Source organism: Balaenoptera ricei, chromosome 12, assembly GCF_028023285.1.
Source record: "Balaenoptera ricei isolate mBalRic1 chromosome 12, mBalRic1.hap2, whole genome shotgun sequence".
Taxonomy (NCBI): Eukaryota; Metazoa; Chordata; class Mammalia; order Artiodactyla; family Balaenopteridae; genus Balaenoptera; species Balaenoptera ricei.
Window position 1 is genome coordinate 47,059,896 of NC_082650.1, and position 16,375 is coordinate 47,076,270.

Genomic DNA, 16,375 nt, shown 5'->3' on the forward strand with positions numbered 1-16,375 from the left:
TGTCAGATATTATGTGTGAACAGGCCATTCAAGGCAGAATCATGAAAATTACAGATGGAAAATTAGGTCATTTTCCTTTTCCAATACAGGCTGCTTTCCTTACAGAATATCTTCAAGTATTTTTTCCATCCTTGTTTAGAATGATGTACACGAATGATGGGGCCATTACAGGTTCCCCTGGGAGGTTATTCCACAGAATAATGGGACTTGGCTGCAGGTATATTTTTTACCTGATTTTTGACCTAACCTTTTTTTTTTTTTTTTTTTTTTGCTCAATTTCATTCTGTTACCCCTTGGACCACCTGTACGGTTCTTCACAGAAGGTTGCAGGATGCTCCTTTTGATAGGAATACTCAAAATAATTAAAGGGATCTGGGTCCATTTATGTTTGATGTGCATAAGTCTGCTTTGTTTACTGTGTGCTTATTGACATGGCCTAAGGAGGCATAACGATAGTGGGTGATTCTTAAACATAATCACAGAACTGGATAAGAAAAAGTTCATAAATATTCTTTTAAGTAGGTATAAAAAATATTAGGCCCCTTCTTTTGGGCATATGCCAGGTCTCTCATTTATGGGAAAATGAATGAAATAAACAACCAGATCAATCTGGTCTTGGATTGTCTAGAACTTCTCCAGTAAGTTAGACTTGTACTAATATGTTCAGTTCGGCTTCATGCTCTAGCCGTAAACTGGGATTTCCAATATGCCGTATCCCAGAGACACCAACCTTGAGGCTTGATCTGTGCTTTATTGGTCTCTGTATGTCCATGGCTGAGCCCGTGCCTGGCAGATATCAAGCGCTTTGTTAGATAGTTGAATCCAATGAATTACGCACTAATTAGAAAAAAAAGTAGTGAGAGCAGCCATGAATCTAGTATTTTTGACACCCAGTGCCAATCATTTTCAATACCCTTATATGAAAAATGTATTTCAGTAATAATTGTGCAATGAAATGAGTAATAACAGCCAGAAGAGAAATATAGACAATAAAATATTATTAAACTTAACAGATAATCATGCAAATAAATTAATTAAAAATAAAAACAAAACAAATGTTACAGAATAAAAATATTTTAGTTTTATATATATACATATAAATTAAAATATAATACATTAATGATTTCTTGGGAAAAAGGAAAATATTTTATACTGCCATTTATTCCATTGCTTCCAGAGGTAGTATTGAAGTGACTTAAGTTTGCCTTCTTTGCCTTTACAATCATTGTTTGTTTTGAGTCTATTGTTTTAAACACTTGAAGCTGTAGTACCCTAGGAATTGGAGCTGCTAACTGCCCTCTAGGCAAGCTCAAAGGATTCCAAACCATTTTGAACTTACTCTCTAAGTGGATGTGGACAGCTGAGTCTCTGGGTATACAAATGGAGGTTCCAGAATACGATGTTTATTTAAGGCTAATATGTTTCTATCTATATGAAGATTACATATGTATTATTAAAACTCAACAGTAACCACAGCAATTGCTTAGAACTTGGACCAACGAAAGATATTTTAAGTGGGGAGGAGTATTTTATCATTGACATTGTTTAGAGTTGGCAGAGCATAGGGAAAATAAAAAGCAGTGTGCCTTTGAGCTTGTTTTTTCTTTTAGATTATTACTGAAAAATTCTTAATAGTATTTAAAAATTTTAAATTTCTCTATAGACAGTGATGACTTGCTTGCACCTGGGGCAGACCATTCCCATTTCCCTCTCCTGGGTTCACCACTGTGGAGGATACTAATTTTGCTTTGAACAAAATTTTTGGAAAAAAAAAAAAAAGTTAAAAATCTCAAGTTATCCATTATAGTTTGACTTCCATGGTTTTCAGGTATCCAATACATATTTTTTGAATGCCTAACGAGGAGAGAGAGTGGAGGATGGGTGAAATCCCTCAGAAGGGGGCTGCGGGCATTGGACAGTAGCAGGCCAGCATCAGGTCCCCGGGGGCAGCAGAACAAGGACATCAGCAGTTTAGAAGGGGAAGTGAGCAGTAGAACAAAGAACTGATGTTTTGTTCTGTCGGTGATTGTCATGGGCTGCTGGTGGGAAGAGCAGAAGCAAGAGAGTTTCTCTAGGCTTAACTTCCCATCTCATTCTTTTAATTTCTACCTTTGACCGGGGTTAGCCGTACATGTTTTCCCCATTCTATTGCTCAGTTCCTGAGAAAACCCTTCCTCCTCTTCCTTCAGTGACTTATCTGCTTCTGTCAATAATCTGGAAATTTTATGGTGAAACTGCAAAATGGTGAAACACTAAAATGCATCTCAGGTCATGTGGAACATTTGTATGCCAGATGTGTGGTACAAGTAGGGAGTACTTTGCATTAAATTCTTTCTGACATGCTTCTCTTCTCAGGCTCAGTTTTCTCTTGCTGACTTAGAGTCAGCAGGGAAACCTCCAACATCCTTTGTAGGCATTTTTATACACTTCCTCTCCAGTTAGAGCAAGGGTAACCAAGAAGTACAATTCTCCGAGATGGCTCTTAGCCATTCTGTTTTAGCCCTCATCACTCTGTCCAAGAGAAATCTCATACAAATATATGAGAATGCCCTGTAACCTATTTCATCTTGGCCCCTCCATCTCCTACTCTCTTATCAAAAATAGAATTTCAGCATACCCATTAGGATGGCTACTACTAAAAAAACAAAAACAAAATAACAGGTGTTGGTGAGGATGTGGAGAAATTGGAACCTTTGTGCACCATTGGTGAGAATGTAAAATGGTGCAGCCACTATGGAAATCAGTATGGCAGTTCCTAAAAAAATTTTAAAAAGAATTAATAGATGTAGCTAGTGGGAAGCTGCTATATAGCACAGGGAGATCAGCTCGGTGCTTTGTGATGACCTAGAGAGGTGTGATGGGGAGGGTGGGAGGGAGGCTCAAGAGGGAGGGGATATATGTATACATATAACTGATTCACTTTGTTGTACAGCAGAAACTAACACAACATTGTAAAGCAATTATAATCCAATAAAGATGTAAAAAAAAATTAAAATAAAAAAGAGTTAATATATGATCCAGCAATTCCACTTCTGGGCAAGAGAATTGCAAGCAAGGAGGAGATATTTGCACACCCATGTTCATAGAAGCATTATTCATAATAGTCAAGATGTAGAAGCTGCCAAGTCTGTTGATGGATGAATGGATAAGCAAAATGTGATATATCCGCACAATGAAATATCACTCAGTCTTAAAAAGGAAGGACATTCTGACACATGCTATGACTTGGTTGAACTTTGAGAACACTATGCTAAGTGAAATAAGCCAGTCACAGAAAGACAAATATTGTATAGCTTAATTTATAGACGATACCTATAGTAGCCAAATTCAGAGACAGAAAGTAGAATGGTGGTTACCCAGGGTTAGGTTGAGAGGGAAATGGAGAGTTGTTGTTTAATGGGTACAAAGTTTCAGTTTGGGAAGATGAAAAAAGTTCTGGAGATGGATAGTGGTGATGATTGCACAACAATATGAATGTACTTAATGCCACTGAACTGTATGCTTAAAAATGGTTAAGATGATAAATCATCTAACGTTACATGTTTTTAACCTCAGTAAAAAAAGAAAATCTGACAACATAATACAACTTAATCCCAGAAAACTGCATGTGAAAAATAATTATGGGTATTTTACCACAATAAAAGATAATTGAAAAATAGAATTTCAAGTTTGATTGTTACACATCACTCTTCATATAAAATAACAGAGAGCTATTTTAGGGGACTTAGAGTCTGATGGCATGGGCCACATGCTCTAGCTCATCCCAGGTAAGTTTTGAAATAATGCTTGGTGGTTGGCGTGGTTTGAATACAATACATGATTAAGCAGTATTACCTTGTTCTTTCCAGGTCAAAGAGAGGAACAGAAGAGTAAATCAGAAAAGGAAATGGCCACTACTGTCTAATTAGATGGTACCCTCTGAGATGGAGAGATTACATCCCCACCTCATCTACGTCATGTTTAAAGATCTGAATGTTCACTTCAGCTCCTGTTGCATCTTAATGGAGGCTGCTTGTGCAAAATGACGTTTGGCAAAATAAAGTAAGCAAATTGGATGTCATGTGAATTAAAAGCAAAGTTGGGAAGAACAGAAACCTTCAAAACCTGCAATGGAATATCCACCTTTTGACATTTAGGTTACCAGGCCAGAGATGGCATGGGATATTAGTAAAAGAAAGCTATGATTACTTTGGAGACTATTGGGCAATAAGAAATAGCAATAATGATGCTTTGAATTAAGCCATTTCTCCCCAGGGCTCACATATGCAATCATTTCTTTTCACAATATACTGAGAAACCAGGGAGGAATGGGTATTATTATCTCCAGTTTATAGTTATAGAAGGTGAAACTGAGGCACATAGAAGTAATCTGAGTTTGAAGCAGTGCCTCATTGGCAGGGGTAGCAGTAGAAAACAGGCTTAGTTTCCTGATCTCCGGGCCTCCTGTCTATAAATAGCTTGCCTTCTGTTCTGTTGATCCTGCCCAACAAAGCTGCACCCCAATGTCCCCAAACATGGCAACAGTTGGCTCCCCAAATAAGCTTTTAAAGCAGAGAAGCCATACAAGAAGACTGGGACCTTTAGGCCCCTCCAGAGGCTAGCAAATGTGTGGATGACCATCACATAACTTCAGTGTTGGCTGGTGCACCTCAGTTTCCTTCACTGTCACATCTCTCTGTTTCTAACTTCCTTTGAGCAGGGAGAAAAGACAACTGGAATTTCAGTGAACTCCATTTTCTTGGCTTAGAAGTCACAAGCTCCAGTTAAGTGCCACCCTGAATAAGTGGCTCCTTTGTGTTGAGGGAGAGACCACCCCCTGACCCAGAGATGTGGTTTTGCAACACGCAGATGGAGGTTTCCAGAAGTCCTCAGCTGGAGCAGCTAAATGTGACTGAGACAACACAGTCCCATAGACAAAGGTCAGACCTATTTTAATCTCTGAGTGAGGCTATTACTCTGGGACAAGGCCCTTCTTGTCTGATTTCCTGCTATTTTCAGTGATTCACAAGCCTGAATCTCTTTCATCTGGGAGTGCAGAGCCCCATCCCCCTTTTAGATTTGTTGTGAGTTAAAATAGTTCCCATCCTCAGTCTTCTCGGAGTGTCTTCTTGCAGCCGTAGAATTCCTCAGGCTGTGACCTGGAGGAATCCCTGGGAGGGAGAGTCAGGGCAGCTTGGAATGCAAGCCCAGGGGAGGAATCCGAAGTGTAACAGGAAGTGGGGTTGCTGCTTGCTTGCCCAGAGCCTCGGAGCCGATAGATCAGTGGGGCTGACTCCTCTGACGGTGCTGTGGGAGGCTTCTGCAACACAACCTTACGGAGGCTTGCCCTGTACTGTCTGCTGAGGTGTATGCATCGTGCAGGTGTTTCAGTCCAAGTCCAGGTACTATAGAATCCAAAGCAATTAGGATGAAAGACGCTCCTTTAGTTTCTTGATGACACAGCCCTCATGTTCTGTAATTACTGGTCCATTTGGATAGAGTACCCTCATATTTATGGGTTATTTCTCCAAAGTGAATGCTGCAGTATAAAAGCCTGCTTATCCAGTTATCCTGTGGCTTTTGAGTTTGCTAGTTCCCTCTTTTCTTTAAAAAAATTGTTTTAATAACTTTATCTACTGCGGAAACATCTCAAGTCACTGTTTCTTAATTGTTTAATACCTCAGTTTGATGTAGACAGAGAAGAGTTTGAGAAATGTAGCCAAAGCTAGGCTTCAGGGAATCTGTCCAGAGTAATAATAATGATGAGTTGCCACTTGTTGATTCTATACTCCTTTCCAGGTACTATGCAAATGCTTTACACATATTCTCTAATTTAATCTACATAAGAATCCCATGAGATCATTTTACTGAAGACAAAACAAGGTTTAGGGAAGTTATGTAATTTTCCCTAAATCACACAATTAGTTTGTGGATAGAACTAAAATTCCATCTCAGATCTTCATGCTGCTAAACACAATAGAACAATTTTGCTGAAACTTTGAAAGTAAATGTTGGATCTTCCCTAATGTCATGGTCTTTGTGGATATCATAAAATTAAAGATTTTCTAAATTTTCTTCTCATTCTTTTTAAAGAAAAGGTCCCTGAAGTCAGTGAGAAACTTTGGTGAGTTGCCCTTTTCATTTGTTTATAAGAGGAAACGTTAACTTCTGTGATTGTTCCACACATTCTTGTCACTTCCCTAAATCAAAGAAAAAAAGAGCCACAAAACATGGCTGTAATGCCTGTTTTCATATCAGAAGGTCAAAAAACAAAGATCCATGAGGAAATAGTGGGAAGAGAGTATTGTCACAGAAACACCAGAAGTTGCATAAATAAATAAATAAATGGTTTTGAAGGGGATGGAGAGAAGAAATTAACATTTTGTTTCTGAATTCTGATCCAAATCTAATGTTTTCAGAAATAACAATTCATCCCGCAAAAGACTGAAGGCTTTTGGATTTGGTTGCATCAACACTCCACCCACAAAGTAAAATTAAGAATTGATTACACCCCTCCCCTTCTCTCCTGAGGTCAAGCAAGCTGCAGAATCCACTACTTTTGCTGTGGACTTTGTCTACACCCCAGAGCAAGGTGGAGAGATAAGCCAATTATCCAAATTTTCAAGTCAAAGAAAAAGTAATTTGGCTTTAATTATCTGGTAGAAAGTGTTTGGAAACCTGAATTATTTGGACATATTTTTATCTTTGCTTGATATAAACAGAGTGACTTTGTGTTTAGGCCATTTCAATTGATAGTTATTCAAGACTTCCTAGACTTGTCTCTGCTCATGTGAAGAGAGGTAGCTTCATGTTCCACTGGGAGAGAAGGGCTAAGATCAGAGATTTGGTTTTTAGGTCACTGCCAACACTGAAGAAGGATGCAAACAAGGCTTCTCAGCCCCAGCTTTGCATGAGAATCACCTAGGGAGCTCTTAAAAGTGTACCAGTGGCCCTGGTCCCATATAAGGCCAACCAAGTCAGGATCTCTGGGGTTGGAGCTGAGGCCAGGATATTTTCTAAAAGCCCCCTTGTGATTTGAAAGCATCCATGGTTGAGAATCATTGGATTCATCATGGATATTATCATGATGATGATGATAAGTATAAAAAAGATGGAAAATACTTCAGTTCCGTTGTCCAAATGATCCACAGACATTTGATTTTTAAGAATATCAAAAAGAGATAAGGCAAAATGACAGCGTAGGTCTATCTTCTTGCCCTTTCCAGTGGCACTGTGGTCTCGTATACCTGTCTCAAATAAAATATGCCTTATAGTTCTCAAAGTTAGTTATGAAAGCAAATTCTAAAACAGAAATCTCTTTCAGAAAGATGAGAAAGAAAAATCTCTATGTTCTGATGAGTACTACCAAATAGAGAACAACATTGACCAAAAACCATACTTTTAAATGATTCAGGAATCACCTTCACAAATCTTTTGGCTTTATATTTTACTATTCGCACAGGCACAATTATTTTCCATACCCATTTGATGGTTTAAAGAAGTAGTGGTTCTCAAACTTTATTGTGCATCTAAATTACCCAGGGAACTTGGTAAAATCCAGATTGCTGGGCTCCATTCCTGTGGTTTCTGGTTTGATGGCTCTGGGGTGGGATCCAATAATTTGCATTTCTAGTAAGTTCCCAGGTGAGGCTGGTCCTGGGACCACAGCAAACTAAAGTAGAACTTGAACACCTCTCCCCAAAAGCTCATTATAAGTTTGTGAAGAATAATGTGAATATTTACTTTAGTATTATTTTTATTCCAAAATGGATTTGAACAATTCTCTAAAAGTATACATAATAGGTTAAAATTTTAAATTAAAAAAAAGGTAAGGAAATTTGGGTGAAAAGTAAAGTTTGAGTAGTAAAATAAAATCAAACAGCACATACATATAAAAGGTATTTTAAAAAGTAAGATACAGAAAATGAGATATATTTCACTATTTAACAAAATATACATTTGAGAGTATCAATTCTATATAGCAAATCTTATATCATTCCTGAGCTTTTCTTACTTCTGAATTCCTTTGAAACTTAGATAATATAATATTTAGCTGTTCTAAAGTAAAGTAAAAAAGGAAAATTGCCTGGGCAATCCTAGGGATACTGGCTAATGATGTGAGATTCCATTTGGCCCTTCCGTATATGCATAGACTGCTTTCAAACAGAATACAGTAAAATGAAATGAGGGGTGACATGTCTGGTTTATTTAATAAAACTGTGTACAGTAGATAACTAAACTGAAAAAATGATTTAGAGGCTTGAAATGTTTAGATTCATTATCTACACAGGAACACAAAATCAAAAGCAGGAGGCAGTCTGAGCAAATGAAGCAAGTCAGGTGGAGACTGTGGTCCCCTGACATGGCACCCTGTCTTAGGGGAGCACGTGGCCCTGTGCTGTCAGATAGTTGATTTATTGAGAGAAGCTAGGGCAAATTTTTATACAAAATGTTATGAATTTTAAATGTTGACAACAAATTCAATTAAAATAAATAACACTGTGTGAGTCAAACAAAACAGATTTGGGCCAGATTTGGCTTTGCTAATTTGAAAACTTGTCTTCAGGAATTAATTTTTCCTGGTTAATCACCAACTCCTCTTTGCCTTCTGAGTAGGTTTCTACCCAGGCAGCTAATTGAAGCAGAGCCAAACAAATTACTGACTGCTGTTTGCATGGCTTTCCTTTAACCCACTGGTTCTCAAAGTGAGGTCCTAAGTTGTATTAGCATCTTCTGGGAACTTGTAGAAATACAAATTAGACTTGCCCTTCCCAAATGGGCTAATTTCAGATGGCCCGCCCTAGTCTTACTTAGTCAGAAACTCCGGGAATGGAGCCAGAAATCTGTTTTAACAAGCCCCTCCATGTGATTCTGATGCCCACTAAAAGTTGGAGGGCCCCAATTTACTTGAAGAGAATTTAAGGCAGCCTCATTAAACCAGAACAGATCTACTGGGTTGGTAATAAGATGAATACCTTACCAGCATCCAGAGCCAGAGCGCTTTGGTTATGCGACATTCCAAATGGTGCTGGGTATCATTACCCTGTTAATAGATACTCTGGTATATTTCATTTAAAAAGCTATAATTCCAAAGTAGCATGGAGAGTCTCATTTGAAAAGTTTGCTACAGAATATCTGTCAGTTTAGGGATTGTATCAATGGTTATTTACTCTCTTACCAACTGCTCCTGTTGTTGTGCTTGGTGTCAGCTGAAAATATTCTCACTTCCTTTCTCACTCACATTTACCAATTTTCTGAGGGTCACTAGAATGTGAGTATAGTTATAGATCCTTGTAACTAGCCTTCTAATGGGAAAACAGCTTCAAATATACAAATAAGAGTCAAGATATATCTATAGAAGAACACTTACTCTCAATAAAAGAGAATTTAATCTTAAATCAGTATATTTACCAATATCCAGATGTGTGGTAACAAATACCAACATTTCAACTGCACATGCTATTTTCTTCCCTATATTTGACATTTTGTAGTTAGCTGGAGCAGTATAAGAAACACTGGTGGGCACTAAGGAGGCTTGGTTTCTTCACGTCTGTCCCTATCCCTCCATGTGCCTTGGACGGGTCGTTTGTGACTTCCCTTTTCTCAGCCTGTAAAAGGAAGGCCTTGCACTGAATGATCTCTGAGAGCGTTTCAGCTCTGAAAACATTCTGTGATATTTAAGGCTTATTGTCATGTGGGTTACTAGTCTTAGCTGAAGCTTCTTTAGTTGTTTGGCTGTCTGTGGATTGTATATTCACGTGCATTCCATTTAAATCACATGCTCTGAGCTCATTTACTTGAACTTTTATAGTAATACTTAAGCATTTATATATTGCTTTTCATCTTCAAAGCACTTAATATACTTAAGAATCCTTCCAGCAACACTTTGAGGTAGCTAAGTATTATTAAAATAGAAAGAGGAAGAGGGTGAGGGAGAAAGAGAGAAAGAAGGAGAAAGAGAGGGAGAGAAAGAGAGAGAGAGAATTGTAAGTCATTTAATGATTTGTCTCTGGCTAAAGGAAGAGACTATACCAGGGCAGCACAATTAGAAATTTTAAAAAATATTTTTTAAAAAGGGGGGTGGGGAGGAAGAGAGACTATACCAGGGCCAGAATGAAAACTGCTTCCCTGTTTCATATTAGACTTGGTATCAAACTTTTCTTCCACCACACGTTCTTAGGGTTTAGAATCCTCCCCGCGCTGCTCTAGGATCTCCTCGAATCTTTGTAGGCTGAAGGCATTTTGATGTCGTCTGCCTCCTTGGAGGGCAGAGACCACATCTTGCACAAGTGCTCAGTTCATAATTGAAGTTTGCTGTTGGTGATGGTGTTATGGGTCCTTTCCTATTTTAAGCTGATGTAACCAAAAGCAGAAGGAAAGAAAGTGAAGGCTTCTATTGCAAGGAAGCAACAAATCCATGGAGTAGATTCTTGGGCTGCTAGCTTGCAGGTTTGCAGTCTTAAATTTTCCTTGTAGCTTACCAGAGAGCAACGCCTTTTAAAATAATGCCAAACACATGTTGAACTTTAGTAACCTGTACTCTCTAACGAAAATGTAACTCTGAGCAGGGTGTATAATCAAAGACCTAATAATGAAAATATTTCTTAAAAATTTAAAGTTTGGTTTGAGGATTCATAATGCTGACACAGGAAGAAGAGTGTGAATGGAGAGAGAGAGGGTGTGCAGAGGGATGGCAGGGAGAAAAGGGCGAAGGGGAGGGAAAGGAAGATGAGTTCTCTGGAGGAGACTCTGCACAAGAACTTCAACTATCACCACAGTGTCCTCCAGACATGTTCAAAGACAGGAAGACCAGTGCTAAGAAGTGAATGTCAGAAGTACCCGCATGAATGCGTCCCTTGTATGAAGTTAGATTGCTTTTAGCATAATGCTATGTATTTTACTTCAGAAATTAGATCAGATTAGACCTTTATTTTGCTATCCACTTTAATCCAAGAACTCATTTCTTTGTAAATTTCTAATCCACCATATAACAATTTTAGAGGTGTTTTATGGTTATAGAAATTTGTGAAACGGCTGCTTAAGCTATATTTATACATAAGCTTATATGCTCCGATTAAAAAAATAGTAACACACAAAAAACAACCCGAAGCTAGTTCATCAATATTTAATGATGAGATTAAAAAATGGAGCTTCGCTGAACCGTGTTTTTAAGTTGGACAGTCTTCTCCTGGCAAATATTTTAGATGGCGTGCCCTGGGACTTGGTATAACTGCCTTGCTCACACTGTTGTAAAAACATGCATTTGCCTCAGAAAGTAGTTTCCTGTTTTCATATTTATTGGCTCACTGAATTTTATTTTCCAAAGTACTGAAATTTACTATCAGATGAAAAGACGTCATAGAGGATGGGGCTGGGCGTGGCCTCCTGTTTGTTTCTGGCTGAGCTGCTCCTGGTGCTGGCACTTCCCTGAGGTCCCAGCAGGTATTGTTCCTGGAGCTTATCTTCCCAGGTTCTGAAATGTGAGGTTTTCTGTTGATAGAAAGTCGGTAGGGCTTTGAGGCGACTCCCTTTCTCATGCTGGTCTACTCATGACAGACCTGTTCATACAGACTTGGTAATTTGTACTGTGCAATGGAGATAGATAGTTCGTTTTTGGAATTGGTCTGGGATTCCAAAAAAGGATCCCTGGGTCTCAAGACATCCTAGGTCAGTAACCGGAAGATTTCTGATGGTGAAAACAATCACCACATAATGAAGGAAGCTGGCCAATCTTGGGGGCTATTTTGTCCAGGCAGTTGTAGAGCCAGGGAAATTGTCCTGTCTTCATAAGTGACTGGAAGTCACTTGAAGTCCTCAGAAGGTCCCTCTTCCTTACACAATGCTGAAGGAATACTCATAAATTTTTACTTTGCAATTCTTAGTTTTCTTGACAGTGCAGCTATCCAGGTGGAAGTGATTTCTCTGTGCTCTGCAAATCTGTTCCTTAACAGCTTACTACATTCTACTTTGTATTTTGATGAACTGTCTACATAACTTATTTGCTGTATTAAATTTAAGTTCTTTTTGGTAGGAATCATATTCTATTAATTTCTATATCTCTTTGTGCCTATAATTCTGCCTTGCACTCCATAGAAATTCAATACGTAGGACTTATCTATTTGTTGTATGTATGTATGTATGTATGTATGTATTCTACTTATTGCCCCCCTTATTTTTTCTCTTTCACCAAATAGTTTCTTCTATGAGGTACCTGGATAATGATCTGACTAGAAAATAATCTCTACCCCTAGTGTTTAAAATATATTACGTCATGGTTCCACAATAATTTCCAAAGAAACACAGAACAGTCCTCCTCCTATACAGCCATCAAGTGTGAAACCATGTGGTTGGAAATAGATTTTCTAGCCAATACAGCTTCCCCCTCACCAAAAATGCAAAATACAGTTATTTCTTCAGACACTGTGGGAAATGTATCAGAATACCAAAATATAAATTGCTATATCCTGAAATTCTTCTCATATAGTTACTCTTAAGAGGGTACCAGGAAATAGTGTTCAGGCCCCATATATTTAAAATGTGTTAGAACATGCTTTTTGGGATTTTTGCCTAGCAGCATTGTGAGATGCAATTCAATTCAACCCACAATATTTCTCTAGAGTGAGTTTTAAGAAGAAAAAAAGAAGAAAAATGTCTAAGGCTCTACTTATTAATGCCAACTAGACTTTGAAAACTAACTCATCTAATTTGCTTTCCTAACTCTTAATTCACTGACCCTTTAAATAGGTGACACTCTTCCATGGTTCAAAAACTGAAAGGTATAAAAACTATTTGGAGATGTCTCCTATCCTTATCCTTGTCTTCCTGCCCCCCATCCCTATTTTTTTTTTTAAGAAGTAGTTTCTTTTTTCTTTTTTTTTAATAAATGTATTTATTTAATTTATTTATTTTTGGCTGTGTTGGTTCTTCATTGCGGTGCGCGGGCTTCTCATTGTGGTGGCTTCTCTTGTTGCAGAGCATGGGCTCTAGGCGCGCGGGCTTCAGTAGTTGTGGCTCACAGGCTCTAGAGCACAGGCTCAGTAGTTGTGGTGCACAGGCTTAGTTGCTCCGTGGCATGTGGGATCTTCCCAGACCACGGCTCGAACCACTGCATTGGCAGGCGGATTCTTAACCACTGTGCCACCAGAGAAGTCCCCCTATTTTTTTTTTCATTAAACAATATTGCTCAGCAATCTTCTCATATTGTGCATAAAGAGTTTTCTCATTCTCTTTTATTGCTACAGAGTATTTGTTTGTAAGGATGTACCACAATTAATATAAAGTCTTCTGTTGGTATACGTTTAGGTTGTTTCCATTATTTTAGCATTATAAACAATTATTCAATGAATAAATTTGTACAAATGTCATTTTGCAAATTGGCAAGTATATTAGTCAAGTAAATTTTCAAAAATAATATTACTGGAAAATTTTCTCTTTGCATTTATTAATTTGTTAATATTGACAATTGTCATCATAGAGATTTTTGTCTAAATTTACACTCCTATAGGTATATTTTCAAGTCATTGAATTTTTGCCAATCTCCTAGATGAAAAATAATATCTGAGTGTAATTTTAATTTGTATCTCTCATAATGAGTGAGGTCAGTATCTATTCATATGTTTAAGAGTAATTTATAGTTCTACTTTTTGAACACACTGTTCATATAATTTGCCCATTTTTGGGTTGCCTTTTTTTATTATTGATTTTTAGGAGCTCTTTATATGTTAGAAAAATTATTTTTCAATTTAACTTGAAAAAATTTTTTGCCAGTTTGTTAAATGACTGGCTTGCATATGTGTGTGTCTGTGTTTCAGAATTTCTTTTAAATGTTGTTGAATTTATCAGCTTCTCTTATGGTCTCTAAATTTTGAGCCATATTTTAAAAGCCTTCCACACTCCAAAGTTAAAAATATTCTTCTGTGGTTTAATTTTTCATATTTAAATCTCTGATCCCTTTGGAATTTATCTTGGGTGTACAGTGTCAGATATAGGTCAATAAATTATCTTTTGACATAATCAGGAAAACTAAGATAAAACCTTCCTATAGTTTGGAATAAAAACTGAATCTGTTTACTAAATAATGGCTCATATTGGTTGTCTACAATGATTACTCAACCAAAAATCCCTTTTACTGCATATTATCTGTATAACTTCCAACTTTTCCAAACTCAAGATTCCAACTTTGAATTAACAAAGAGGAGTAGCCCCTCATAAGACAAACCTAATTAATCATATTATATAATTTTTCAGCATATAATGAATGACTTTAAAGGTCTATAGCACTAAACACAATAAATTACTTAGTTTGAGCTCCACATTCAAATTCCAATAGTCTAACATGACTATTAGACTAAGATCAAGATCACCCAAAAGTGAATACAGAACATTGAATTAGATCTAGAACAACTATATCATATAGTTCAAATGGGGTATAAAGGTCCAAAAAAGAGCATAATCATTAGATAAAAGGTTCTAATTGTAACTGGGAGGGCTTACTGAAGACATACGTTTTGACAATACTTCTGAGGGAGATGGCTACAGGAGCAAATGGAACAGGGCCACAAAGTGCGCCTGTAGTAGAAAGAGCTTCTTGAAGCTCCCGGACAGATTTTTACTGGAGGGGGCAAAAAACAGGTGTGACTTGTTGACAGAATTTGCCATCACTTTTAAAGTCCTACTTAGGGAAACCAAGTGTGAAAGAGCCCATATGTTCCAAAGATAAGACTATACAATGGAGCTGTTGCTAGAATCCTGTATCTCACCCCAGATAACAGGCACTTGAAGATGACCAGGCCAACGAGAACAGATGAAAAGGGCAAACCTCACTCAGCGTGCAACTGCACACCACCCAGTTCACTCAGGAGGAATGGCTCCTGGTTGGTATGGTCACTAATGACCACAACGAGTATGAGTTTCATGCATTGTTAGTAGCCTGTTAGTTGCCCTCAGCATGTAAGGAATGATTAACTGGACAAAGGTGTAGTCTTGGAGTAAATTGCTTTTGCAGATGTTTTAAATATCTCAGTAAAATATTCTGTGTAGATGTTTTTGTTTTTTTTTTAAATTTTTTAATTTATTTTTTGGCTGCGTTGGGTCTTCGTTGCAGTGCACGGGCTTCTCATTGCAGTGGCTTCTCTTGTTGCCGAGCACAGGCTCTAGGTGCACAGGGTTCAGTAGTTGTGGCATGCAGGCTCAGTAGTTGTGGCTTGCGGGCTCTAGAGTGCAGGCTCAGTAGTTGTGGCACATGGGCTTAGTTGCTCTGCAGCATGTGGGATCTTCCCGGACCAGGGCTCGAACCTGTGTCCCCTGCATTGGCAGGCAGATTCTTGACCACTGCGCCACCAGGGAAGTTCCTGTGTAGATGTTTTTGTGTAGATGTTCTGTGTAGATGGGCATTTAAGGAGTTCTGAAATATGGAGAGAACACTGGACTGCATGTTAAAAGAACTGAGATTTAATTCTGGTTCTGCTATTTAGCTGCCTAGTTGTGTAAACTTGAGCAAATCACTTATCCTTTTTGGTTCTGTCTTCTAAATTATTCAGCTTTGCTCTAGGGACGAATAACTGTACAATCTCAGTGGCTTACAACAACAGAAAATAAACAGTTTTTCACATTCTTGACATGTGAGAAGATGGATCATATGCATGTCTGCTGCCAGTGTCCTCTTCATTCCAGGCTGAAGGAGCTGACTCCTCCAGGACATGTGAGTCTGTGGCAGAGGGAAAAGAATAGGGAGCTGGCAAAACCACATGATGACTGTTAAAGCTTCTGGTTGGCCACAGCATATGCAAGCCATGTCCCTTCACGTGCCAGTGGCCAAAGCACATGACCAAGCCCAATGTCAGTGGGGTAGAGGCATATACTTCTGTACGAGGCATTGCATGTTACATTGCAATGGGTGGAATGAATTAATCCTTTCATATGAAAGGGAAATGAATATTTGGGAACAGAGGTACAATCTATTCCAAGTTCTAATCATAATTTTATCACTGCTTCCTGAATAGGCAACACAATACTCTCTCTGATCTTCAGCTATTAAATGTGGGACTTAAATGACCTCCATCATCCTTTCTGTTCTGAAGTTCTATGATTCTGGGAAATAGTCATTTCTATTTGCTGTCAGAATCTGGCTACAAGAAAGGAATGTTGCTTCTGGACTCTGATGACCTAAAGGCAGGGCTCTCCATTCTATCTCTGCTCCTTTGAGTGCCTAGGATACGATGAATGACAGATATAGCTGGTTACAGTTAACTGGATTATCTCATTTCACTAGGTGATAACTGATGGAGTTTGGATTAAAACCCAGAGTTGTTGGATTCTCTAAGCTCAAATATTCTTGTATGTTTAGGTCTGAATTTCCCAAATTCATTTGTCAGTACAATACTTTTAAAAGTATAAC

At 38.1% G+C, this 16,375-nt stretch overlaps 1 long non-coding RNA gene across 1 annotated transcript in view; it reads left to right on the forward strand.

Annotated features, from left to right (window-relative positions):
• LOC132376314 (uncharacterized) overlaps window positions 1-4,084 on the forward strand; it is an 82,388-nt gene extending 78,304 nt beyond the window's left edge. The window contains exon 3 of the long non-coding RNA XR_009506268.1: window positions 3,849-4,084. This is a non-coding gene — a long non-coding RNA (uncharacterized LOC132376314). The remainder of the gene's footprint in view (window positions 1-3,848) is intronic.
• Window positions 4,085-16,375: the final 12,291 nt, after the last annotated feature.